Source organism: Camelus bactrianus, chromosome 11 (assembly GCF_048773025.1).
Source record: "Camelus bactrianus isolate YW-2024 breed Bactrian camel chromosome 11, ASM4877302v1, whole genome shotgun sequence".
Classification (NCBI taxonomy): Eukaryota; Metazoa; Chordata; class Mammalia; order Artiodactyla; family Camelidae; genus Camelus; species Camelus bactrianus.
In genome coordinates, this window is record NC_133549.1 from 71,966,503 (window position 1) to 71,993,375 (window position 26,873).

General features: G+C 47.4%; 1 protein-coding gene across 15 annotated transcripts in view; it reads right to left on the bottom strand.

Annotated features, from left to right (window-relative positions):
* Positions 1-26,873, bottom strand: part of KCNMA1 (potassium calcium-activated channel subfamily M alpha 1) — a 705,404-nt gene that overhangs the window by 568,411 nt on the left and 110,120 nt on the right. The gene's annotated exons all lie outside the window — the stretch shown is intronic.

Below are 26,873 nucleotides of genomic sequence, written 5' to 3' on the forward strand. Positions count from 1 at the left end.
ACATTTTAACAGAGGATCAACATCAGACCACAGGGGGAAGCAAGTTGAGCACAGGATTTGGTGGGTAGGATCAGGGTGGGAGGGAACAAAAATGGCATGGAGGAAAAATAAAGTGGTTCTTGGGGCAATTGAAAGCCTTCTGTCACCCAGCCTACAGGTCCTGCGTGGTGTAATTTCTGACTTTCTTATTTGGGAAAGGGGGACATATTTTCCAACGGGAGAAAATATGAGCCACCTCGGTAAATAATTCTGGAAATTTCTCCTATTGGATTGTTATTTTTACAAATTACAAAGCACTTTGGGCAGCTTATGTCACTTGGTCCTGTTAGGTGGGAGTCGGTAGGCACATTTTATAACAAAGAGACTGACTTGCCCAAGGTCACAGAGCTAGGGAGGAAGGAACTGGGAACCAGACGTTTCTGGGCCTCTTTCTTACAGGAGCTGCAACCACTCCACGGCAACCAATTAGTGAGAAAAACAGTAACTGATGAAGATACAGAGCACTCTTATTTGCTGTGCACAGTGCTAAGCACTTTCCATCAATTATGCCCCTTTTCAATCTTCATACCAAAGTTGAAAGAGAGGTGTTACAGTCCTTATGAGTCAGATGGGAAAACCCAGCCTCCGCAAAGGCCATTGGTAACTTGCCCAAGGTCACAGAACCAGCAAGGGCAGAGCCAGGACTCAAACTCCATGCTCCTGCCAGCGTAGCAGAATCACCTGAAGGGCTGGCCGCAACAAGGTGTGCTGGGCCCTCACCCCCAGCCTCTGATTCTAAGGGTCTAGGGGTAAAACCCAAGAATTGGCATTTCCAACAAGTACCCAGATGAGGCCCATGCTGCTGGTCTGGGAACCCCACTTTGAGAACCACTGCTCCATCGAACACTGCCACCTGGCACCCATCAATTAACACGTTCATCCTGTTAGAGATGTGATGAAATAGAGTGTGTGAAGCATGGCTACAGGAAGCTACCCCTATGGGGCCCAGAACCGCTCTCATGAGACTTGTTACCATAAATAGGGTACACGTCAGAGCCAGAGACACTTAAGCACCATCTGCATCTGTTAGACAACAGAGACATGTTCTAAGCCAGTTTACACTGAAACTCACTCTGCTCCTCATCTGGACTGCCCCCTGCTGAAAGAGATTCTAACATCTAGCCTCCAGCCAAAAGATCTCATTATCATTAAAGCATCTCTTCTCTAGAAGCATGGAGAGCAGTTCTGGAAGAGCAGCCCTGTTAGGTACACCTTCCTCCACGTGTGTATGTGTGTACATCACAGGCCACACTGTGCGAATATTATATACATTACAAAATGTACATAGAAAGTCATTTAAGAGGATCGTAAGCAGGGGAGGGAAACAGATCAGTGGTAGAGCACATGCTTAACATGCACGAAGTCCTGGGTTCATTCCCCAGCACTTCTATTTAAAAAAAAAAAATTAAAATTAAAAAAATTTTTAATTTTAAATAAGTAAAATAAAAGGATCTTAAAAATAAACAGAAATCAGTGTTATAATATTTTCTTCCCATAGTCCAAAGGACAGTTTTGTGCATCCCACTTTGGAGAGAGTGTTGGCCTAGAATTCAGTGTTCTCCAAGATCCAACTGTGAGAATTTGTCATTCACCTCCTTCCCTGGAAGAATCATTGTGTCTGGGGTCCAGGAAAAGCAAGTTCTAATTTGTCCAATATAAGCCCCTAGAGCACACATACTACTCCAATAAGCTCCCAGAATATCACAAGTGCTCCCCACAAGGAGCTTTCAACCAAAGCTTCTTGACTGCGGGAGCTGTTTCTTCAAAAGAGTGTGAGAAGCATCGAGGAATCCAGAAAGACAGTAGCTGCCTAGAAAAGTTGTGTCTTACAAGTGCAGAGCAGGGGGCCGAGCCTCACTTCCAGAGGCTGCGGGAGGAGACAGTACTGGATCCTGAGTCAGAGAGTAGCCCTGGAGTCAGCCTCCGCCAAGAATCACAGTGAGGCTTGGGGGCACCAGCATCCTTGACTATTCAATGAGGTAAAGGGTGACCCACTATCCTGACTTGCCCAGGACTGGCTGAGGCGTTTCCCAGGATGCCAGACTTGCAGTGCTAAAACCAGAACGATCCCAAGCACACTGGATGGCCGGTCACCCTCGGTGTGGACCAGGTACCAGCTCCGGGTGAGCCTGAGGCCAGTGCCTGTCCTCAAGGGCTTTGCAGTTCTACTCAGACAGAGTTATAGTAACAGTAGTAGTGGTAGTCAGCAGTAGCAGCAGTAGCAAATCACCCAAATCATGCCAAGGGTCCAGAGCAGGTGAAAACAGAGATTGGAAAGAGGGGCTGATGTAGGCTGCAGTAGCCGGGACAGACTGTACAGAGGAAGCCAGGGTCCAGGAGGGACAGACAGAGCACAGACCAAGACACCCTCTTCCCTCACCTTCTCCTGCATCTTCCTCCCACTCCTCATCCCCACGGCAGAGCAGTGGACCCAGGCTCTGGAGCCTCACTGAATCCAAACCTGATGCTGCCCTTCTATTTTTGGAGAGATCTTGGAACAGTTACTCAAATTCCTGCTGCCTCGGTATTCTTTCCTTTAAAATGGGGCCAACCACACCCCTACTTTCGAGAGTGGTTTTCAAGCTGAATGAAGGAGCACAGGCAGAGTGCTTCAGAACTCTGAGGGCATGCTCTCCATCAGTGCTGATTATTCTTCACCTCTCTTGACCCTTTTCAAGGTATTACACATCTAAGGTGTTTTTTAAAGAACAGCACTCTGAACACAGTAAGAGCTATTGTGAATACTTCTGTGATTAACGAGGGGAGAGTAGGCTTAGTTCTGCTCCTGTCTGCCACTCTTGAAGCCAGAGAGGACATCAGTGAGGGTGTGTGGAGGAAAAGACCCAGGGAAGGTGCCCTGGCCCTGGGCAAAGCCCAAAGGTTTCTCCTGGCTCTGTTCATAACAGGCCGCATACTTTTCCTTTCTCTGATTTCCAACTGGAGCTCATAGCCTCAAGCAGTCACCTCAGAGGGTCTTGCCTCCATCCTCAGATCCCCAGGTGGTAAAGAAAGTTACCTGGGCCTCCTCCCCCTGCTGCAAAGGTGTGCCCCTCTTCAGGCCAAGACAAGTCCCAGCTAAGCGTCAGCTCAGGACCACTTAAGGCTCTTGGAAATGAGCTTTCTAAGAACCTGGCAGGTTTCAAGAACCCTGCAGGTAGAAGGTCAGCAGCATTCTCCATGAACTCAGGCAGGGAGTTCATGCTGGGGACTGGGGAGTGTGCCCTCCAGCTTAAGCTGGTCTCTATTCAGTTTAGCCCTAAAAGCAGGCATATACAATAGAATCCAAATCTGTAAGCCCCCACTAATACCTGGGCCTGAAATTCCACCATGAAGCATTCACTTGTTTGATAGTGACATCCTTTTTTTGAGCAATACATCTTTCTCTGGTTGCTTATCACGTCGCCAGAACTAGAACACACTTTAAAAAGGAAGACCAAAATTCACTTCAGCCTCCGCCCTTAGGCATCTCACAGGTCAACTGGGGAGACAAACCACACAGAAATGCAATACACAGACAGAAACGCTGTCACACTTGCCTTCAAAGGGATCCCTCCCGATTGCCCCTTCTATATTCCTGTTATACTCCCCACACAATACTCCAGTAAAAGCAATCAAATTAGCTGGCAATTGTTTTTAATGTGCAGCTCCCTGGTTGTACTTTGAGTTCCTAGAGACCATTTTTATCTTCTTATCCCCCAAACTTGGTGCATGGGACATAGCAGGTATTCAATAAAGATTTGTTTAATTAGTTACTTTTTGAATATTTTAATTAAAGTAAAACTGAAATGCAAGGCATTGGAGAAGGGCAATCATTTAAGCTGGTGATTATCAAAGTGTGGCTCTGGACAAGTGGCATCACCTGGGGACTTGTTAGAAATGTAGGCTTTTGGTTCCTACCCCAGAATTACAGAGCCAGGAATCCTGAGTTGCAGCTGGTCTCTGTTTTAACAAGGTCTCCAGATGACGCTGATGCCCAGTGAAGTTTGAGAACCAGTAACTTCAGCCTTGCTCATCAGACACGTTCCACGATAGGGAGTTACTGTGCTCTTCTCTTTCATGTATTGGCTCACCACAGACTTAGATGCATCCACACAGCAAAGGCCGGATGTATCCATGGTCCTCAGGTGGCCCATGGATGTCCACAAGATGGCAGGCAGCGTGGTAAATCCCCTAAGCAGTTACCCTTGAAGCCCTCAAAGGCTGTCCCTGAGCAACATGAAGAAAGGCCACCATCAAAGCCACGGCCAACTGACCGCCCTTCAGGAATGGCTGTGGGGATGAACTCTCCCAGCAGGAAAGAGAGGGGACAGGTGGCATCCTGGCATCCAGGAGCAGCAAGCCTGGACCTTGGGTGGGGAGGTGGAGGGGATGGGGCAGAGTAGCAGCCCATCCCCCGTCCCTGGCTACTGGTCCCTAGCACCTGACCTCTAACTGCTTTGGATCCCAGAGTCTGGGGTCACTGAAGATGAAGATGCAAGACCGATCAAGGGGGCTGGACAGGGTAAGGCTGAGAGAGCAGAACAGCCAGGCCAGCATCCCCTTGTCACCTAGCCTGTTGACAGCCTCCACCAAAGAAAGGGGCTGAGGTCACAGGGACTAGCAGCAGCTGGAGCCACCAGCTCAGAGGTAGCTGATCCTGCTGCCCTGTCCTCTCCCCATCAGCTGACTACAGCTGCCCAGCTCCAACCCCAGGGGGCAGGTCTAGAGCCCAAGGACCACACAGGGGGACGGCACCTCAGTCCTAGAGGGTGCTGTGGCCCAGCTGAGGAGCCAGCACCCACAGCCTGGGTGCTCCTCAGACCCAGATGGCAATGATCTACAGAAGCAGGTGAGATGGAGAGGACACTGCTCCTGGTTCAGGAGCAAAGCTGCCAGGACCTCCCTAGACCTGGTTTTCTAGAGACACAGCTCACTTGCTGACACTCCACTTAAACTATCCTCCAGTTATAAACAGGGTCAGCTTGGCCACCCTCTCAGCTTACAAGCCGTTTCCCTTTAGCCCAGTGTAGACAGCCAGTCCCTCCCAGACACCTGTGGGCCAGGAGGTAGGGATGCCTACTCAGTGTTCAGGGCCACCCTCCCCTTGCCACCTCCCCACTCCAGGCAGAGGGGCCTCTGAGTAATGCCAGAAGCCTCAGGCAGAGGCAGAGAGGTCCCACAGTCAGTGTGTGGTCTCAGGGCAGTGGGTAGAGACCAGAGGGTCTCCAGGTCAAAGACAGGATGCCCATTTACATTTTAATTTCAGAGAAACAAATAATTTATTAAAATAGTATAACTCAAATATTGCAGAGGACATACCTAAACCAAAAACTGTTACCTTGTTTATCTGAAATTCAAATGTAACGGGGCATCCTGTATTTTTATTTGCTAAATCTAGCAACCCTTCTCTATCAGTAGGCCCAGAATAGGGAACTCTGGCTTTCCCAAAGCAGAACTTAGGAGAGAAAGTGCCTTGAGAGTGATAAAGAATAGAGTAAAATCTCAATAACATAATTAAAGTTGATAATTTGCTTCATACAATAACAGGAAGGCAACAAGGTACAACAGAAAAAGACCTGGCCTCCGGTCAACCAACTCAGTTCCGGGCCCCAGGTCCATCTCAGACATGACCTCGGCAAGTCAATTTCCCCTGCCAGGGGTCAGTTCCCTCATCTTCAGATTAGGGGAGGCTTTCTCAACCCTGGCACTAGAGACATTTTGGCCTAGATAGTTCTCTATTGTGGGGAGCTGTCCTGCTTAGCAACATCCCTGGTCCCCACCCACTAGGTACCAGTAACTTCACACTCCCGTCGTGCCCAGTGTCCCTTGAGGTGGGGGAGGGGACGGGGGCCAAAAATCACTCTGAGTTGAGAACCTCTGGGTGAGAGGACCATATGTCCTGATGCCTACGGGCCCCTGCCAATTTTAAGAGCCAATAACGTTTGGCTTTACATATGAGTTTATGGGGGAAAAAATCCTCTTATATATCCTGCTCCTATAGTGAATCTAACATAGGATGTGATTTACAAGGTCTGATTACATGTGAACTCTTAAAAATGCACCCCTACCTCAACCCAGACTTGCATTCAGAACTTGGCCTAGCTGGTTTCCAGGAACTCTAGCTTTTTTTTTTTTTTTTAATTGAAGTATAGTCAGTCACAATGTGTCAATTTCTAGCGTAACTAGCTTTTTGATGGCCTTACAGACAGCAGTGAGTTGATCATACTCAGAAATGAAACACCATCCCCCTGGCTAAAGGCAAGTGATTATCGGAACTTCTCAGGCAGACACAGTTTTTATTAGTTTGATACTAATATAACTACCACTACCAATATCCATGATGTGCGAGGTGCCTACTACATACCAGGGCTACCTAGGCACTTTGGATTCAGTCCGTCATTTAATCCTCACAACAGCCCTTGGAGGGATCGCGTCTATCTTTTAATCCTCGCAGCAGCCCTTGGAGGTCGGTGCTATGCTGATTCACATTTAGTAGTTGGAAAAATGAGTCCAGAGAGCTTAAGTAATTAGCCTAAAGTCACAGCATCCACCTGACTCCAAAGCTTTTGCTCTTTCCACTATATAAACACTCCAACACACGCAGTTTCCACCGAGACTGGGAAATTCACTCTTCTCTGGGCATCCATTCCTGGTAAAACACTTGCAAGGCTTTCATCTCCAGGACCCAAACCTCTAGGAACAGTACATAGCCAGCAGAGACAACGATGTAGCTGGCAAGTCCAGGATGCATTTCTCACCTTAAGACCACACAGAAGCCCAGGCCCTCTGGGGCCACCACACACACATAACACACTGGATTGGAAATGTTTCCTGACGTGGCTTTGACCTTGAACCACTCTGTAACTCCAGTGCCTACTACAGAGCCAGGCCTACAATAGGCACTCAAAAAATGCTTGCTAAATAAGTTACTGAATGTTCTTCCATTTCAAAGACGGGAACACTGAGGCCCACTTCTTTAAATGTAGTTATCACCTAAGGGAAAAACCAGCCTCTGGCTCTCAAAATTCTGTTTGTCCTCCATCCAAAATTCCCCCCAAGTGCTGACTCACTTTTTTTTTGTAACTGCTCTAAGGACACCCTCATTTCCTTTTGTATTATTAGTGAATGGAGACGTAATGGGTCCTGACTGACCCGACTGCCTGGTAGCACCAAGGACTGGCCCTGGAGACCACTGCACAGTTCCGGAGACTCGGCCTGGAATGAGGGCCAGGAAGAGTGTGTGTCCATGCCCTCAGTTACTAGGGCACCTTGAGTGGGGCTGCCTGGCTGTTCTGTGGTCCAGTTTCCCCCTTGCACTGTGGGCTGAACGAGATCCCCCCCACAGTGAGCTATTATTACCTGGCACACCAAGGAATGAGGCCACTGCTACAATGAGGCCACCCTGCCCCCCAAGATTCTTCAAAATTCCACTTCTCGGCACAGGACAACCAGGCAATGTAGGGCAGAGGCTGCTCCAGTTTACCAAGGACCAGGGGTTGAAAGAGGGCATCTTGGGGGTGAGCCGGTAATCGGGGCTCTGGGACACCCAGTGATGACAGGAAGAACCACAGAACAAAAGAGCAAAAACTGTGGGCCTCACCTAGGTGGAAATGGGTTTAAAATTCACACACACACACATACACACTGTACAGGGAGTCTAATTTTAGTAGCCATTCGCCCCAGCAAAGTACTCTGCAAGCAGTTATTTTGAGAAATGCTATTAGCCACTGGGTTATTTTTAATGCCCCTTGTGGGACAGGCATTTGTGACACAAACAGCAGCTGAAAAGGCAGTAAACCTGCAGCCTAGGACGAGCGCAGGATCTGGGGGCCAGCCCCTCGGGAGAGCAGATGGCAGGACTAGGCCAGCATTCCAGGTGCCCTGCTGGTTGCTCCCTTTGTGAACACCGCTCTGTTCACCAGGGATGGGCGCAGATTCAAATGAATGAGAAGTCTGTCTCATCCATGACAGCACACCTGCTCAAGGGCCAGGAGACTCCGAAATGATTCCCCACAAGCATGACACCCCTCAGTCCCTCCTCACAGCCCACAGGTCAAAATCCACACCCAAATCCCCCAGCCTAACTTCCCAAACCCAGCGCTCTCACCTACACTCTGCTCCTGGCACCCTGACCTCCTGGCCCTCTGCTGCCCCCTCCTCCCCGCTGTCCAAGTCGACCCCGTCACTTAGAACATCTTCTCTCCACCCCTCCTAATCTAGTCCACACTGAGCCCCACACTCTAAACACCTGTCATCAGAGAGCTGTGTCATCTTGTGGGCAGTCTGCATTGACAGCTTGCATTTTTGGTCACCTGTGCAGGTATTTCTTACTGAAATTAGTGCTACCTTTTACTGAGTGCCTATGATGTGCCAGGCATCCTCCTAAATCCTCCACAAGGCTCAAAAAACTCTAAGGGTCCCAGTTTTAAAAATGAGGAATCTGAGGTATCAGGAAGTTGTCTAAGTCTCATAGGTTGGTCTAAGCAGGGCCACGTAGTGTGGTGGTAAACGTTACAGATCAGGGACCAGACTGCCTGCCTCAAACCCCAGCTTCACACCTTGGAACCTTACACAGTTCCCTTGAACCAGTCTGTGCCTCAGTCTTTCCCTGGGTTTCTGGGTGGATAAAATGAGTTAACACTTACCAAGCCCCCATAAAGGTGTCTACCACACAGAAGACGCTGTCTATGGGTTAGGTCAGCTCTGATCACTGCAGTGGAGGTGGAGGGGCCGGGGTGCTTTAAGCTATTCTTTCCTGGGCGCCCACCATGTGCCACGTACCTAGAACTGCTCACAAAAACCCCGTAAAAGTTTACAAAGAAATTAAGTTAAAAGAAATGAATCATTGGCCTCCGGTCAAAGTGAATAAACAGGGATTTACTTGAACTTGACCTGATACGTGAAAACGAGCCTGAGTTTTAACTAGAATCCTCTGCTGGTTGTCTTGTCTCTCTGGAAACAGTGATTGTGTTTTCACATCCCCACGTGTCATGGCACTGCACTGGGACCTTTAAATGGACGCAATGACAACTCTAGGTTTCTAGCAAGGCTTTCTAAGTGGGGGGCCCTGGCTGCGGATCAGGAGCCCTGCTCCTTCCCAGGGGCTCCCTGGTTTCTCATCCCTTTCTCCATCAGTCGCCAGGGTAGACACAGTGCTTCGAAAGCAGAGGCAAGGCTGCAGAACACTGGAGAAGCCTCACCACGGGCCAGAGCCTGCCATTCAGATGGCAGCAAGCTGCCCATAGGGACCCACGGCCCAAAGGTCAGGAATTTGGGACAAGCCAGCCATGCTGCTGTGTGCTGGAGAAGTCCAGAATTGTAAGGCGTCAACCGTGAGCTGGAGGCAGGATGGCAGAAAGAATGTGGGCTCAACTGAGCAAGTCCGCGGAGTGAATTATGTGTGTGGTTCAATTTTAGGCACCAGGCAGATCTGTAAAGCTCATCGCCCTCCTAGAGTTGCCTGGAAAAGGCCACATGGTGACACCATGCCTGTCAATCAGCACAGGAGGGGAACATGTGCCCAAGCAGGGCTGGGGGCCTGGGGCCTGTGGTGAAGAGGTCATCCTTGTCCCCGACCGCTCATGGTCTCAGCTAAGGACACGAGATTGGCACCTATGGGACATTGAGGGCATCATTAAACACGCAACTCTGATGTGGTGCCAAACAAGTGACACATTTCCTGTGAGCCTACTATGTTCCAGGGAACCTACTATGTGCTGGCTCTCCTTGAGAAACATTGAGCAAATCACTCTACTCTGAAGTTTTGGTTTCTTCCCTGTGCAATGAAGATGATGCTGATAAAACGTCCCCTGCAGTCCTGCTGAAAGAGGCTGAAGGAGGCAAGCCCCAGGCAAATGCTGACTTCCCCTGTGCCCCACTGAACAAGACAGGGAGAGGTTTCTGCCCTTAGGGAGCTTGTAACTACTATAAAGGGGAGGGATTCAAACATTGTAAAGTCCATACAGGGCTGGGGGTGAACATACAACTGACTGTGTCACTCAGCAGAATGGGAGAACTGCGGCAGGAGACTTGCAATGCCAAAGAAACTTACCATGTTGCACTTGATGTTAAAAGGTGGCCTCTGAGTCTGACTGTCTCACTCACCAGACCGTGACCTCCCCGACCACAAGGTCCCAGCTTTGAGCTTAGGACCAAAGGCAGGCTCTGAACTGGCAGCCTCTGCCCACAGGAGCTACCTGGATTGCCTGTGGCTCAGAGAGCAGCTTCTGCCACCCAGGCGAGGAGGGCTTATCAGTGGTAAACTCCTCAAGGACAGGAGGTCACACACATGATCCTTCGACATCAGCAGAAGGAGTTTTCCACGGCATGGAAGAAAGGGACCTGGAAAGTTCGGTGTATTCATTTGCCAAGGGTTGCCATCACAAAGCACCACAAACTGGGTGGCTTCAAGGACAGAAATTTATTGCCTCACAGTTCTGGAAGCCAGAAGTCTGAGATCAAGGTGTCAACAGGGTTGGATCCTTCTAAGGGCTACGAAGGAGACTGTTCCATGCCTCTCACCAGCTTCTAGTGGTTTGCTGGCCATCTCTGACATTCCCTGGCTCACAGATCCATTACCCTGATCTCTGCCTTTATCTGCACGTGGCCTTCTCCCTGTGTGCTTGTCTGTGTTCAAATTTCCCTTTTCTGTAAGGAAACCAATCATTGGATTAGGGTCCACTCTAATGACCTCATCTTAACTTGATCATCTGCAAACACTGTATTTCCAAATAAGGTCACATTTACAGGTACTAGGAACTTCAGTATCTTTTGCGGGGGACATAATTCAACCTACAATACTTGAATTCCCCAAAGGAAAAAGAGTTGTTTTAAAAAGCCAAGTTGGGATTCCTAACATTACTAATATACTGGGGCAGAGTAGCTAGATAGATATCTGAAAGTAGGCTAGATATCTGAAAAGACTTCCTGGTTCCGTCCCAGCCCGGGTCTCTGTGGCCCCATGCCCACATCAGTAGATGAACTCCTTGCTGGTTGCCTTGACCTTGGTCTGTCTCCCTTCTATGTCCTCCAGCAACAGGCTGCCTGACCTTAAATCTTGCCTCTGAGTCCCACGTCTGTCATGCCACTGTCCTGCTCTACGGCCCTGGACAGCTGCCTACAGGTCAGAATGTGGCCTGCCCCTGTTACCTTCTGTACCCCTGATGAACGCACCAACAGGAACATTAGCCAGTAACTGCCCTTGACTTCTCAGGCCCTGTCTCCTCATTCATGAAAGGGAGAAAGAGCAAACTTCCCATGCACCCCCTTCTAGAACGTTCCCACAAGAAACCCACAAGGAAGCCCAAGCCAAGGTCGCTGCCTTGGGGGCTGGTACAGGCGCACACAGGTAGCTGTGCTCTGGCCCCAGTGCAGACAGTGGGCAAGGGAAAGAAATGGCCCCACGCTGAGCAGCGGCTGGGAAGACACCTCAGACCAGAGACAGACATCTGGTTTCCCTAAGGAGGAAGCAGAGAGCTGCTGGGCCGCTTCTGCCTGGCTCCCTGTGGTTTCTCACAGAAGGCTGCCGGGCTCTGGAAGGCTTCCTCCCTGGGGAGCTCGCTGGCACCAAGGCTGGCTGACACATCTGCCAGAAATTCTCAGCAAGCATCAGCCTGATAAAGAAGCAGAGCTGTCCTTGGGAGCCTCAGAAGAAGGCTCAGTGTAGACAGTCCGGGATGGCATGTAGTCTCCAACAAGACTGCCCTGACAACTCTCTTGCCCACCTCCTCTTCCCTGGCCTGGGGTCCTCGAATCATCCCTGCTGCAGCCATACCCACCTGACCATACAGCCTGACCAGCCCTCAGTTCCATCCTGGACTCCAGACCCGGCCCTACCACCTCATTGACAACAAAATCTATCAATCTGTTATCGTCTAATCAAAATTCTCCCCAGGGGACAGGCCTCCCAGATCAGAGAACACCTCATGACTGTTACAAAGAATATTCCAGAAAAGGCACCCTTCAAGGAAGAGGTTTTGAGCACCCTGCCAGACCAGACGACACCTAAAGCAACACCATGCTTACTGACTCACCTGATGTCACAGCAGCACCCTGAGGGAGCTATGAACACTCCCGTTTTACAGGTAAGGTGACTGATGTTCAAGAACATTGAGTTTCCCAAAACAGGGCTAAACAGGAGCCCAGTGCCACCCACTGCACCCCTGGTGACCTGTTTTCCCCACTCCTGCTATCAATTGGCTGTTTTTACCTAGTGTCCTGGGGGACCTCAAACTCAACCTCTCCCAAGTTTCACTCATTCCCTTCCCCTCAACTCCCTGTTCCCTTTCCTCACCAGCCCCTCACCCTAAGACCTTGCTCTTCCTGGATTCCTTCTCCTCCCGAGGCCATCACCATCTACTCTGCTGGTAGAGCAAACAAAGGGACCAGTGCCCCCCAAGGTCATTACCGAGGCCAACACACGGCAGCAAGCAACACCTCATCCGGCAAACCTCAAACTGGCCTGGGCAGCTGATCACAGAGCTGAACGTGTGCCCTCTTGGTTTTCCGTCCCAGCTCTCACTGGAAAGACTCTGCTATCTCGCTTACTGAATTTGCTGAAGAACTCAGAGCTTTATTACCAACTGTCACTTACGAATAGCCAATGTCCAGTGGGGAAAGATCAGCCTTTCTCAGCCTGGGAGCCAAGGCCATCCACATATCACATTTGACATCTCCAGAGTGTCAGGTACTTCGGTAGAAATGACTGCCCATCAACTAAACCTCAAGGATGTGTGCGTGCCCAACACCAGACCCAGATGGATTCGGAAATGGCACACCAAGTCCACGGCCCATGAGAGTGAAAGCTCACACACTCAGTCTACTCCTGACCCCACTGCTCTCACCTCCTGGCAAGCCATCAATGCCACATTAGGGTGTCCACCCCTGGGTTCCAGAAACACTCCAACGGGCTTCTAAGAAACCCCGAGTCCCCAGCCTGGGAGCCTGTGATGTACACAGGACCTACTCCTTATTATAATAAAGCCTCCAGTTCCCCTAAAAGACAGCTCAGTTTTGCCGCCTTTTGATCACCAAGACGGGTGCTAATACAGAGTCACAGAAGCTAAGGCTGCAGTGGCCTCATCCAAGTCAGTGTCAAGTCCAGAGGCCCCAGCCTTCTTCTCCTACTCAGACCTAAGATCTGAGGTGGGGAGGAAGGGAGAAAGTGGAAGATGCAAGTAGAGAAGTCAGGAGGAAGCAGTGACTCGCCCCCATCCACACACTCAGGAGCATGGGCTGTGGAGGGAGGAAGGCCCTGCAACGGGCCTGAGTGGGAACTGTCCATTTACATGTCACCATGGCAACCTGGCACAGGCTTGCAATGCCCACCAGTCCAGATTCCTACTAACATAGCCGAAGGAGAGCAGCAAGCCTGGGGAACTTGCACAGCTCAGGAAGCTTGGAAGAGGTGCCATCCCTGTGCCAGAAACCTAAAAGAATCTCTGGGGGAAAAAAGTGATGAAGACAGAAAGAAGGCAGCGGGAGCAGTCTTGCTGTGCAACTAGGGGTGGAGGCCGTCAAAGATCCACACAGCAGAGCTGCCTAAACTGAAGGACTGAATGGGACAGTGAGCCAGGTACGAGGCAGAGAGGCTGCACCCATCCAGGTCCCTCCTGTCACTGACGAGCCTCAGCAGCGCATGTCAGCACAGCCCTGGGAAGCCCTGGGAAGCCCTGGGAATCACATGGCGGGTACACCAAGATGAGAACTGGCTGGAGGCAGGGGCTTGTCCCTGACACAGCAGGTGGCAGCTCCAGGAAGGAGCACGAGTCCAAGCACAGTTTGTACCTGGCACGGGGGCCAGGTCAAATGGCAAGCCAGATGCAAAGAGTTGGCTCGTGGTGCCAGGGGCTCACCAAACTCGGGTAAGAAATATCACAGGGATTAAGTTTCTCTTCTGGGACAACTCATAGCTTGAGCTCACTCGCCTGGCCTTACAGTCCACTGGATCATAGAAGACCTCATTTCGTCAACCAGTGCTCTGGTGGAAAAGCCCAGATCATTCTATCAGCAGCGAGGTGGATAGTAAAGGGACCCGGGAGAATCAGACTCCGGACTTATGGGCAAACACCGTCCACATTCCTGGATGCTAAACACAAAAACCTCCCACCAGACCTGTGAAAACTTCCTCAACACAAAAAGTAGAGAACATAGCACTCAAAATGAAGAAAAAGAGATGCTGAAAAGAATTACTGGCTAGAAAGGCATCCGATCCTCACAGCCAAGAGCATGGGCTCTGCTGTGGAACTGGGTGACCCTGAACCCTGGCCCCTGTACTCGGTACCAAGTGAGGTTTCCTCTATGTGCATCTGTTTTCCCAGTCTGTACAGTGAGTGAGAACAGTCCAAGGACATGCCTCTCAGACTTGTTTTCTAAGGATTCTACAGGGTAAAGCACGCACATGCTTAAGCACAGTACCTACAGCACAGTTCTCAGTAGATGAGAATCCCTCTGATAACTGAAGCATGGGGAAACCATCTATTCTATGCCTGCAAGAAAAGTCAAGAGAACTTAACCTCTGAAACAAGATATGTCATGCAGGACAAATCTTAAAAGCACTCCCAAAACTTTCTAACAGTGAAGACAGATCTAGGTCTGAAGGTCAAAAGGCTCACTGATAACAAGCTATATGTTTGTTTATTTATTTATTTATTTCATGATGAAGCTGTAAAGCCATCCAAACAGAAGAGAGCAGATCACCTCTGAAAGGAAGAAAACCGAGGCTGGTATCTGACTTCTGCAAAACTCAACAACGGGGCCAAGGTGTCACTCACATTGGAAGAAACAAAGTGCAATGAATCAGAATAAATTTCTCAGGAAGGCTCTGTAGGTGTTAAGCTTTTCTCATTTATGACAAAGACATTCATCAAAATAAGGAATTCAGCAGTAGGGGAATGCCCATGGTAACAAAGATCTGGCAACGAACACTCAAATCCATTAGGTCTAAATAATTGTTAAAATAGATACATCACTAACCAAAATGAAAATTGAAACTTCTTTAAAGAGAGGATAACAACCATAAAAAAGTAAAATGAAATAATCACAGAGACTTAAAATATCAGATTATAAAATAAAAGCACAAATGTAACTTTATAGGGGTGGGGGATGAAAAGATGGAAAAGTTTATTGTTATTTACCTTATATACTAGGGAGTCGAGAGGCTGTTACATTCTGGACATTAACTGTTAGTAAAATAGGGTTGAAGAATAATTTTAAGCATCTGAGAAGCAACAAAGGTAGCACTAACATTCCAATTTACTGAAAAAAAGTATAAAACAAAATTTAAAGTGGTTCATTTTAGCAAGACAAAGGAGTCTGCAAAGAATCAGAAAAAAAAAAAAAAAAGAAGAAAGTCAGAAGGCCAAGATGGTCACTTTTAGAAAAAAAGACACACATTTTATATATATATATGTATGTATATGTATGTATCTACACACACACACTATAAAACATATGATATAAGGTGAATATATAAAATAATATACTTTTATAAGAAATATGCCCTAAACAAAGTGATAAAATAAGGTTAAAATTAAAAGAATGGACCTAAATACGTGAGCAAAATGAAGTAAAGGGAATGATGCCACACTGAAGGCACTGGTATCCAAATAAAGACATTTTTAAGGAAAAAAGATAGTAGATAATGCAAGAGGTTTTATACAAAGAAAGAATATAATCCAAAGTGAATGTTTAGAAGTCATGGACTTTATGCACTGAGTAAAAAAAGCATCAAAACATCTAAGAACAAATCGTCAAAAATAAAAGGAGACAAGTGACAGAAACACAGTAGCAGTAGTGGAGTTTATCAAACTGTGATTGCTCTGTCATAAATTGGCCAAATCTAAACATAATTATGAATGATCAGTGGATAGCATTCATGGCAGGAGACTCTAACCCTCTGGTCTCACAGGCGAGGGGACTGGGATAGGGAAGAGGAGGACAGAATAGTGGTTCTCACTGTATGGGCCCTGGCCCACAGCATCAGCACCACCTGGAAACTTAACAGACACCCACATTTTCAGGCTTATCCCAGATACAATCAGAATCAGAAGCCAGGGGTGGGACGCAGCCCTCCAGGTGGTTCTGATACAAGTTTAAGGCTGAGCATCAGTGATGCAGTGATTAAGCCTATAGTCTCCAGGGTCAGGAGCATCCAGTCCCATTTGGTTGTTGCTGGGTGACTTCTGACCAGATGCTTAACCTCTCTGTGCCTCAGATGTATCATCCACAAATAGAATAATAGTAGTGCCTCCCTCTGGGGATGGCTGTGAGGATGGGATGAGATCATTTCCGCAAAGCACTGCTGGTGCCTGCAGTGTGATCATTCACTGACGGCTCTCACTCTGATTCAGGGATACACAGCAGAGCCCCTCCTGCTGCTGCTCTCCTGCCTCCCAGTTCGGTGAACCTTCTTCTGTACCCACTCCTCCATGCCTGTACTCTGGGAAGATGAGCTGCCCCCTGACAATAAATTCATGCATCTTACAGTTGGTCCCTCGCCTGTTGCATGAGGCAGCGCCATAAACCCCTCCCTGACTCTCTCCAGCCGGAGCAGACGCTGAATGACCCACTGAGCTTGTCATTTCAGAGCCTCCATCCCCCACCCACATTGCCCTCCATCCCTGCCTCTCAGCCCCCATTCTTCCTCCCTCTGGCCTGTCTGCAGAGCCGGGCAGGGGCAGAGCCGGGCAGAGGCAGACCCGGACCCCAGGGGATGGTATCTGCAGAGGAAAGAAAGCCAATCCACAGGGGAGCCCAAGGCATGTCCCAGAACACTGGCCTGCTACCCAGTTGGGGCGGGGAGCAGTGGCAGGCAGAGGCCTCAGGCCACATGGCAATTCTCTGTGTCTGTAAACAGACCAGGGTCAGGTATGTCCTAGTTAAATAAAATATCCCAGGAGGCAGGAGACAATTTTTCCACTCATAAAGATGTAACTCAAATTTGAGAATGTGACAGGGATTTCACTATTGCTGACTGTGTGTCATCAGAATTAGATCATACACTCAAGCATTTTAGAGCTATGAGTGCCCAAGGAAATAGCCAGTGTAACCTCTCAACTAGCAACTGAGACCCATGAATCACAGAGACGCTCTGGGGCAGCCCCAAGACCACACAGCAGAAAAATCTAACAGCAAAGACTAAAACATGCAACCGAGGATGCCAAGAGCTTCTTTCTGCTACATCAGTTTGCCATGAAACACAACAGCTGCGGTGTCTGGAAAGAGAGATTAAAAAGTCACGAAAGAAGTTTCTACCTGACACTCCCACTGATTGTCGTGCTCCTGACACAGGAAATGCCTTTTCTTTACAGCACTTTCTTATACAGAGAAAGTGCCTTCTGTACTGCTTCATTCCTAGTTAAATGTGCCTCGGAAGATGGAAAGACTGAGGCCAGGATGCTTTAGTGGGCTGCCTCTCATCCCTTTCTCCTCCTGGAAGCCTTCTCTGCAAACTTGGTCTTATCCTGCCCTTTTCCACTAGGACCTCTTAGAGGAATCAGGGCTCAGATTTAACCCCAAACTATCTGACTCATCCTCAAAAGTCCAGCTGTGTCTGACCTGGAAATAGCGAGCATGGCCCTGACATCTCTGGCATCCCATGGACATCAAGAGAAGGACCAGCAATGAAGCCTAAACTCTCACCTCACTGAGTTCAATTTTCACCTCTACCATTACCCTCCCTGTGTAATTGAGCAGGTCACTTTACACTCTCTGGGTCTCAGTCTTTCCACCTAGAAAACAGCAACAATAATACCTTCCTCCTAGGTTGCGAGGATTGAATGAGATTACACGTGTAAAGCTCCAAGGACCCACCAGCAGATACTGAATAGAAGTCACTGTAATAAAAACAACAACGACAATGATGAAGGTAAACAGCATTGGTGTATAATACAGACTTTTCAACTTGCTTTGTCCAAGACCACCTAGCAACCCTAGCAAAGAAGCACAGACAAATGAAGACCCTTTCTGGCTAAAATGCTGCAAAAACATCAACTCCAACCTTTCTAAGATAAGGAAAGAGACAGAGTGGTAACAGACTTCTTAATTTAAAATGTAATAATAAAATTCATCTTCCGTAAAGAAACTAATCTAGCCACGTCAAGAATCTTAGGGAAGTATACAAAGGACCTTTAAAAGGAAACTATCACCTCTTCACCTCAGGAATTAATAAATCTTTTTTTTTTTTTGAGTAATGAATACATACGGTATACAAAGGCACAAAAGGCACATCACATCTGGGGGTGACATCACCTCATACCTGTCAGAATGGCTAACATCAAAAAGACAAGAAATAAGTGTTGGCAAGGATATGGAGAAAAGGGAACCCTCATGCGCTGTTGGTGGGAATGTAAATTGGTGCAGCCACTATGGAAAACAGTATGGCGGTTCCTCAAAAAATAAAACAGAACTACCATATGATCTAGCAATTCCATTTCTGGGCATTTTTCTGAAAAAAAAATGAAAACATTGATTCGAAAAGACAGATGGACCCCTATGTTCACTATGCTGAAATACGTTCAGCATTATTTACAACAGCCAAGATATGGAAGCAACCTAAGTGTCCATCAACAGATGAGTGTATAAAGATGTGGTATTCCATCTATACAATGGAATATTACTTAGCCATAAAAAAGAATGAAATCTAGTCATTTGCAACAACATGGATGGAGTCTGAGGGTATTATGTTCAGTGAAGTAAGTCAGAGAAAGACAAATACTGTCATAATTATATGTGGAATCTAAAAAACAAATAAATAACAAAACAGAAACAGACTCATAGATACAGAGAACTAACTAGTGGTTGCCGAAGGGAAGGGGGTGTGGAGATGAGTGAAAAAGATGAAAGGGATTAAGATGTACAAGCTACCAGTTACAAAGTAAATAAGTCGCAGGGATGTAATATACAGCACAAGGAACATAGTCTATAACCTTGTAAAAAAATTTTGTATGGTGTGTAACCTAGAAAAATATTGAATCACTATGTTGTACACCTGAAACCAATATAATACTGTACATCAACTACACTTCCGAAAAAATGGTTTGCTGGAGAAGGAGGCCAAACTCATATGAGCAAAATACATCAAAGGTAATATACAACTGAGAGTGGCAGTGATTCACTAATACAGAGCTGATGGCCTCATAATTAAGAGTAATTACCAGCCCTGCTAAAGCAACCTCCATGGAGAAGCATGGCGTCCTTCCCCAAGACTCATTTCTTGATCCTGTCAAACACTGTTTTAATACAAATTGAGGTTTCTCCATTCTTTCTTCCAAGGCTTAGAGAGGTAGTTCAAAGAGAGATTGCATTCACCTCTCCCCCCAGTACCAGTGGTCTGGAGAGAAAGGTTACCTCACATATATTCAAGACACAGCTAGATGTGGGAACTCTCACCCAGCCATCCAGCTGGGGCATTCCATGAAACCCAGAGTTTCGCTCAGGCTCCTAAGGAAAGTTCCAGAAAGCCTGGTAGCTTTATTTCAAATGGTAGAGGTCACTAAATTCACAACATTTTAGCAAGTAACTTTCTTAGCGGTTCTGAGCACATCCTCTGGGACCTGGCTGCACTTGCATGTTAATGGATCAACTTCCAGCATCGGCCATCCAATCAGCATTGGCCCAGCACCTGCCAGGCACCAGGCACCGCTCCAGCAGGTAGGGCTACCAGGGTGAATCAGGCAAGTCCCTGCCTGCATGCAGCTGGCATTCCTTAAACCCTTTCTCAGAAAACCCAAAAGAGCAAATCACAGGTCCATCCCCGTGTCTGAACTACGGAAGGTGCTGTGGGATTCTCTGGTGCAGGGAGGGTCAGTTACCAGGTATCAAGCAGCAAAAAAAACTGCTACAGCACCTTCAGGTGTTTACTTACTTGACAAGTCAGGCACTGAGGGGTAAAGCATGTGACTTGCCCAAAGGCACTCTTACAGGCAAAGTTCAGCACACCTGAAAGGTGGGTGGGGTACAGGGAGGGGCAGGAGCGCAGGTTGCTGGGATGTGGCCCTGGAGGGTCTCTCTACAAGGGGGTACAGCTGAGTGGCATCATGAGCTGAAGTGCTCCCAACTGTCCCTGTTTTTCGTTATATTCCTGCCTGAAAGGAGTTTTTCTCACGCTGATCATTGTTGGTTTACACTTCACTAACTGTAATTTATTCCACATGTAGTTTTCACAGTCTTACCATGTTTCCAGCATTCATGTCTCTTCTCTGGAAAGACAGAGCACAAATGTCCCATCCCCCATTGTCCTCTGGATCTGGGGTCTACACAGCCGGAGGGATTTGAACCCAACTCTGGGCACTCCCCAAGTCAAACCTCTTGTCACAGTCCACACCCTGCCAAAGACGGCCACGGGGGTAGGGAGGCAGGTGGCAATGGGGTAATTAGCAACCAGGAGCTGAGGCAGCTGAACTAGCCAGACCCTTGTAAACGTTCCATCACAGCCGCTAAAGACAAGAAGCATGAACAATGACCTCCCTACCTCGGGGAGTCAAGGCTGGAAACTGAGGAGCGTCTTCTGCGGGCAGAAAGCTTCTTTAAGGGGTTACATTTTCTCTTTTGAAATGTTTGCATATTTGCATTCCTGTCCGTGACAACTATGAATATGAAAGAATACGTGTTCCCAAGCCCTCATGAAGAACTGGTTCTCCAGGAAAATGTGGCATGTTTATACCTAGCACTCCCCGTGAGGGCTGTGTACTTCTAAAGCTGGGAAGTACGGATCCAGGAGATCCGGGTCTCCTGAGATTCCATGACCATCTGTTCATTCAAGCGATTGCTCACTGATTCACAGCCCAGAGGAGCCCCAGGTTAGTGGCGGGCGGCTGAGTCAGCAGCTGTCAGATCACCTCTTCCACTTCCTCATGAATCACTAACCCGCTGCCCCAAGCTACGTGCCTGGAAATACACGAGTGCTTAAGTGAAGTGGCACCTGGGCAGCATGTTGTCACCAGCAGGAACCAGCCCAAGTGAGGGCAGAGCAAATAGCAGAGCAGGGGAAAAGTAAAGACATCACCACTGGACACCCTCAGTCATCTGTCCATTCATTCATTAAATATTGCAGCATATTTGCCACACAAGGCACTATCCCCTGCAATGGTGAATCAGAGCTTTCCAAAGCTTGAGGAGGTAAGACTGGTATTCAGAAAATTCTAACGGAAGGTACAGAAGTTTACTGCTTTAAGAGAGGGAACAGGAGAGGAGGGTGCTGGCTGTGAAGAATGAGTGGGACTTAGGGGTGCACAGACAAGGAAACAGAAAGGACAGAATGCACCACCACGTGAGGCAGGAAATAGAGGTGCATGGACAGCAACACAAAGGGGAGGGAAGACACGGAGGAATTATGGAGATCTTTGAGCACCTAGAAAAGATGTTCGGACTTTTTGTTCTCCTTTGGCCAATGAGGAGCTTTGAAAGAGTATTTGATGAGGAAAGTGAAATAATCAGCTAACATTTAGAAAGTTTAATTGGGTTGTCAGATGTATGACAAATCAGAAATGGGAGAGTCATGAGGCCAGCTGGAAGACTACTGCAATAGCCCAGGCCAGCAGTGATGGAGGCCTGAACTAGGCAATGGAGAGGAGGAATGTACGCAGAGAATGACTGAGGGAGACACACTCTTTTCCTCATTTCCTCTTAGGAAACTGTGGTGTAACTCTCCATCCCTCTTTGGTGAATTCAACCCCACTGGCTAATGTGGGGTTAGAAAACTAATTAGGCTTTGTTCTGAAAGTTCTGAAACTACCAACGGTGAGCATCCTTGGACAGAGGTGATTGTCAGGCCCATGACTCATCCTGTTTCCTCCCATTAACTCCACATCCAAGGAGTGCAACTCAAGGGAGTCCCACTTCCCACCCTGGGTATTGTTAGAGCCAGGAAACATGTCCTTTCAAGAACAATCCAAATGTGGAGAGAGAGAAAAAGGGAAGAGAAAAAGAGAGTTCTTCCTCTGAAGCCTTCAGCTCCCAGTCGTCTCCCAGGCTCTGAGTTCTAAGCCCCTCCCACCACCCATCACAGAGTTCAATTCCAGAGGAACAGGCCATTCATTCCAGACCCATGCTTATGCTGTCAGCTTAGAATAAAAAGCAGCGCACTATTTCCCAAATGGACTGGGGCAAGCAAACATTTGTTTCTACAATCCACAAAAACTCCTAAAATTTTAAAAGCAGAAAATGCTCTGCAGCCTCTATTTTCTTTTTCATTCAAAAGGTAAACAACTGTATGGAACACCATGGAAAAAAATATATTCTTGCAACTTAGTTGAGTTTCCTATTAAATAGAAAAATGCCCACGAGAAAGCAAGGCACTGTTTTCTCACTCCTTAAAATGTAATACTAGGGTAAATTAAAGGAAAGAAACATGGAGATGGCTTTCGAATATTACCCTCCCACTTTCCCGAAATAAGATCAGAGGGCCAAATCAGGAGGCTCGGTGAACCCTACCTGACCGGCTCAGCAGACTGCTGGCACTGCTCCAGCCCAGAGCTGGCCGGGTAATCAGCCCTGATAAAAATCTCTAGACTGGAACCACAGCACCAGTATCAAGGGATTATCCCTGAACTGGCTGTTCTTTCCCGCAGGCAGGCTCCGACCCCTGGCCGTTCAGAGAGCTAATCAGCCCTGTGCTGGCTCACTAACCAGGTGCCCACTCACTGCCCAAGAGAAAAATACACACCGACTCTGAGGTCTGCAGGGACACGGCTGCCTCGCTCTTTCTCTCTCTGCATCCTCTAGGCTCTCTTTCAGGAAAGCGGGGGAAAGCTAATGGGAAAAGATGCCCCTTCTCACACGCTTCTGGGGGAGACTGAGTGAAAGTGGCATGACCCTTCTGGAAAGCAACTTGGCAACGTGTACAGAGAATCCTAAAAACAGGTACAATTCCACTTCTAGGAGTCTGTCCTAAGGAAACCATCTGCGATGTGAATAAAATGGACAGATACAGACCTTAACCAAAACACAGCCTAAAACAGTGAAAAACTGAAACTAACTTAACAGGACCAACAACAGGGAGATGGTTCCTTAGACTAACCATCTGTTTAAGTAGACTGCAATGCATCTACCTGAGAAAATAATATGCATCACTGAAAAGCATACTTTCAAAGAACTGTTGATGAAATGGGAAAAGATCTCTATATGCATCTAAATGCACAGAGAAAAGATGGATATAAAACATACCCAAATATTAAGAGTGATCATCTCTGGGATGCAAAAGTTGCTTTCATTTTCATACTTTTTAAAAAATTGTGGTCAAATACACATAACATAAAATTTACCTTTATACCATAAAATTTACCATTTTAACAATCTTTAAGTAGAAGGTTTTGTGGCATTAAGTATATTCACATTGTTGTGCAAACATCGTCACTACCCATCTCAAGAACTTTTTTATCTTCGCCAACTGACGTGCTGCACCCATTAAACACTAACTCCACCTTTCCCCCCTAATCTCACTCCAGGCAACCACCTTTCTACTTTCTGTCTCTATGAACGTGACTACTCCAGGTATCTCATAACCAGTCTCCAGGCAGACTCACACAATGTCTGTGCTTTTGTAAATTGGCTTATTTCATTTGGCATAATTATCTTTGAGGTTCATTCATGTTGTAGCATATGTCAAAATGTCCTTCCTTTTTTAAAGCTGAATAATATCCCGGTGTATATATCACATTTTGTTTAGCCATTCTTCTGTCAGCAGACACTTGGGTTGCTTCCACCTTTTGGCTACAGTGAATAATACTGCTATGAACAAAGGCATACAAAAATCTGTTTGAGTCTTTGCATTTCTTTGGGGTATATTCCTAATAGAGAAATTGTGGGATCATACGGTAATTCTATGCTTAATTTTTTGAGCAACCGCCACAGCAGCTGTAACCATTTTACATCCCACCAGCCATGCACTAAGCTTCCAATTCCTCTACATCCTTGTCAACTTGTTATTTTCTATTTTTTAAATAAAAGTCATCTTAATTGGCATTGTTATATTTTTATGTATTTTAGTAGGCAGAAAAATAACAAATGCTGTTTTTTAAAACTGTGCTGAATGACAGCTCATCGAATGCTGCCCACCTTATCTTGTATCAATGCTGCAGGGCTCATTCAAGCCTCCTCCTGCCCTCAGCATCTCACAGCATCATCTCACAGCAGTCACCCGGGGGTGTGGTCTTCTGCTCCAGAAGCGGCTACCTTCTCCCTCCCCAGGCTTCGTGAGGTGATACTGATGAGATCCGGGGCTCACAACCATCCTGGAGTGCAATCCCAGCTCCCCCACCTACAGCTGTAGGACACGCACTTTCACCTTTCTGGGCCTCATTTCCTCATCTGCTAATTGAGACTGATGGTAACAACCCCTTAAGGCTGTAACGCCTTCCACTCCGCCTGCCACAGGGGAGGTGTTTGGTAAATAACAATCCCTATACATTTCTGGAATCGTTCATAACTTCTGCCACAGAAAAGAACACAGCACACCTACTAGTCAACACTGCTTAACTGACTGACTGAATCTCATCTTTGTGACGGTTCCGACTCAATCAGTTGTAGCTCCCCCAGAAGCCTCCAGGGAGTGCAATGTTTCACAAACATTAGTCCTGTTATTTGCTCCCACCAAAAAAGAATAACAAAAAAAAAAACAAAAAAAAACATATTTCATGGTCAAACAGGTTTGGGAAACACTAACAGTATCTCCACAAAGATCAGAAGAATAATCCACATATTAAAGGCCTGCAATAAACCCCTGCTCCTCAAACCTACTGACCAGAGACCTTTTTTGGCATAACATCCATTAACATCACGTAGAACTGACTTTGGGAGATAATGCTCTAGTCCTAATCCCACCTGAAGGCTTGAAATCTGGCTCCTTGAGGAGATCCAGCCTTGGATTTCCAAATGCAAACTCCTGCTCGTATGTTGGGGTTGATGTGGACTAAGCATGAGACTCACCTGGAAGGTCTGTTAAACCACAGCAGGCTGGACAGACTCCATTAGATTCTGATTCTGCAGACCCAGGGTAGGACCTAAGAAGCTGTATTTCTAACACATTCCCAGGTGATGCTGAGCTGGTGCTCCAGGGACCCCACTTTGAGAAACACTGACAGTAAAAACCTCCTCACATACAAGTTGAACACTGGACATAGATGAAATCTGTCTACTTTCTGCAACACCAAAGAAATCACGTCTAATTCAAAATCTGAAACATCCATTCTCTTCTGGGACAAGGTCTTGAAGGAAGCCTTTTATAAGAGTTTGCTTAACAGACTTTGGAATCGGGAAAGAGCGCAAGTCCCAGCTCCACCACTCCCTGACCAAAGGAGCACAGACAAGTCGCTAAAACCTTCCAAGGTGCAGTTTCCTCATCTCTAAGATGGGGATAATGATAATGATAACATCTCACTCAGAGAATTTCTGTGACGTCAAAATAAAGAATGCAGGATGACTGGGCGAGCGCCTGGCACTTAGGAAGTGCTCAACAAATGCTGGTTTTGGTTTTTTTAGTTTACATGTTTTCATACTGCAATTTGTTTTTTTTTTTAATTGAAGTACAGTCAGTTTACAATGTTGTGTTAATTTCTGGTGTACAGTATAGTGATTCAGTTATACACACACACATATATACATGCCTTTTCATATTTTTTCATTAGAGGTTATTAAAAGGTATTGAATATAGTTCCTTGTGCTAGACAGTGAAACCTTTCTGTTTATTTATTTTATTATTCTTTTTGGTAACTCTGTTCTTTAACCACCTGAGCTGGCAAATCTGTGTGCTGTCAGGTCGCAATGAGAGATGCTATAGTTCACTTTTCCTCCCACCCACACCACCTCGCACAAAGGGCACTTGCTCTCTTCAGGGACCCCATGCTTGTAGCACTGGAGCTGGACACTCACACATGGACACCTGCAAATATCTTAACGCTGGCTGGTCATGTGGTCCTGGAGACAAAGCAAGTGTGGGCCCTGGGTGTTCAAGGGACAGCAGTACATTGTGCAAGCTCCATGCTGCCCACCAAGCTGGCTCTATGAGGACAGGGGCTGGTAAAGACTGTACTGAGTCCCCCCAAAATCTACATGTTGAAGTTCTAATCCCCCAGGACCTCAGAAAGTGACTGTCTATGGAGACAGGGTCTTTCAAGGGGTAATTAAGTTAAAGTGAGTTCATTACAGTGAGCCCTAATCCAATCTGACTGGTATCCTCAGAAGAGGGGATGAGGACACAGACATGCACAGAGGGAAGCCCATGTGAGGATATAGGGAGAAGGCAGCCTGCAAGCCAAGCAGAGAGACCTAACCTCAGGAGGAAACCACCCGGCCGACACCTTGATCTCAGACTTCCAGCCTCCAGAATCACAAGAAAGTCAAATCCTATTGTTAAAGCCACTGTTGGGGGAGGTCAGTGAGAGGACGTGCACACTGGTTGACCCGGGAGCTGGACCCAGGCAATCAGAGGCCCCTCAGCCCTTCCTCTGTCCTTGGAACATACATTCTGCCCACTGCTCCCATAGTGGGAGCCATTCCAAGGACACAGCCTTGAGAGAGCAAGGTGCTGTTGAGACCATCTGGACAGTGCATGTGGCTGAATCCAGCTAAGGCCTTTACAGAGACCTTAAGATCCTGGCAGGTGGGTGCTAGGACCTACTCATCTTGTGGCTGCCCAAGATATGCCTGCTTTGTGAGTTCCCTTGCTAATTAACCTGCCACCTACCAATCTGGAGTGGTCTGCCACTTTCTTCCATGCTTCCTTACCCTCCATGCACAGGGGCCAGTCTGCAAACCAACAGCCGCCCAGTCAGTCGTATTTGTTATGGCAGCTGCAGCAAACTAATATGGGAGCTACAAGGACCCCCCCGCCACTGCCCTCGCCTCCAACTCATGATCCA